Here is a 1,455-nt window from a genome sequence, read left to right as displayed (position 1 = left end):
TATAGCTTAATCTTCACTTATCTTATTGATACCACATCTCATCTGCCACAACTTTTAAAGCTTTTTTCTCCCTTTTGAAAGAGAAAGAGAAGAAGTTGAAGAAATAGGAGGAGGGAGAGGAAAAGGAAGAGGAGAAGAAGAAGAAGAAGAAGAAGAAGAAGAAGAAGAAGAAGAAGAAGAAGAAGAAGAAGAAGAAGAAGAAGAAGAAGAAGAAGAAGAAGAAGAAGAAGAAGAAGAAGAAGAAGAAGAAGAAGAAGAAGAAGAAGAAGAAGAAGAAGAAGAAGAAGAAGAAGAAGAAGAAGAAGAAGAAGAAGAAGAAGAAGAAGAAGAAGAAGAAGAAGAAGAAGAAGAAGAAGAAGACGATGATGATGGAAGCCATTTGTTAGGAGCCACATCAATTCCTCTTAGCTCCTTAGCATCCTGATCACCTTGAGTTGTAGGATAATGGCAACAAAGATTTGAAGCAATTCTTATTGTGAGACACAACTGAGGTGAAAAGAAAACAAGAAAGAAGTATATGAAAAGTTCCTAGAAGCTTGATTTCTTCAGAAGACCCTACTCACCTAAAACAGAAGAACAACTATTTACGGAGAGTTCAGTCACTCAAACAATAAAAATTTCTTTTATGCTGAAAATTCACTGGGTACTGTGCTAACACTAGAGAGAGAGCGAAAGGCAAAAGATAGCCCCTGCCCTTGCAAAATTCATTGTCTAAATAGAGAAGACTACATTTAAAAAGAAGCAGGAGGGGCAGCTGGGTAGCTCAGTGGATTGAGAACCAGGCCTAGAGATGGGAGGTCCTAGGTTCAAATCTGGCCTCAGCCACTTCCTAGCTGTGTGACCCTGGGCAAGTCACTTGACCCCCATTGCCTAACCCTTACCACTCTTCTGCCTTGGAGCCAATACACCATATTGACTCCAAGATGGAAGGTAAGGGTTTAAAAAAAAAAGAAGCAGGAAAGACATGGAGAACACCTTGTGCAAGAAGCATGTTGAAATCCAAGGGAGTTCGGCTTGTGAGAAATAAGATATTTGCCCAAGGTCCCCTGATTAAATGGATGATTTGGGAGGAACTCTCCACTGTCTGTCCTCCACCCTCTCTAATCAAAGGGAGGAAGGAGCTCCAGGGGCAGAGGATACTGAGTAGGTGTGAGTTTCAGGGCTGATGTGTTCTTCTTGCAGAATGAAGAAATATTGATAATGTCCAGGAGTGCTGCCTGGTGGAAAATGATGAGAATGCTTCCCTGGGCATTGGCAGTAACCCAAACATTGCAAATATTCTACATGGGTTTTGTTGTTGTAATTGGGTTTGTTTGTTTTGTTTGTTTTGTGTGTGTGTGTGTTTTAGAAAAAGAGAATATAAATTCTTCAAACTGTAGGCCAATGCAGGTGGCTTTGATTACTTGTCAAATTTTAGAACACATGAAATGGATTACTTATGAGTACTTAGAAAAG

This window comes from Monodelphis domestica, chromosome 8, assembly GCF_027887165.1.
Source record: "Monodelphis domestica isolate mMonDom1 chromosome 8, mMonDom1.pri, whole genome shotgun sequence".
Lineage (NCBI taxonomy): Eukaryota > Metazoa > Chordata > Mammalia > Didelphimorphia > Didelphidae > Monodelphis > Monodelphis domestica.
Note: the sequence above shows the minus strand (reverse complement) of the source record.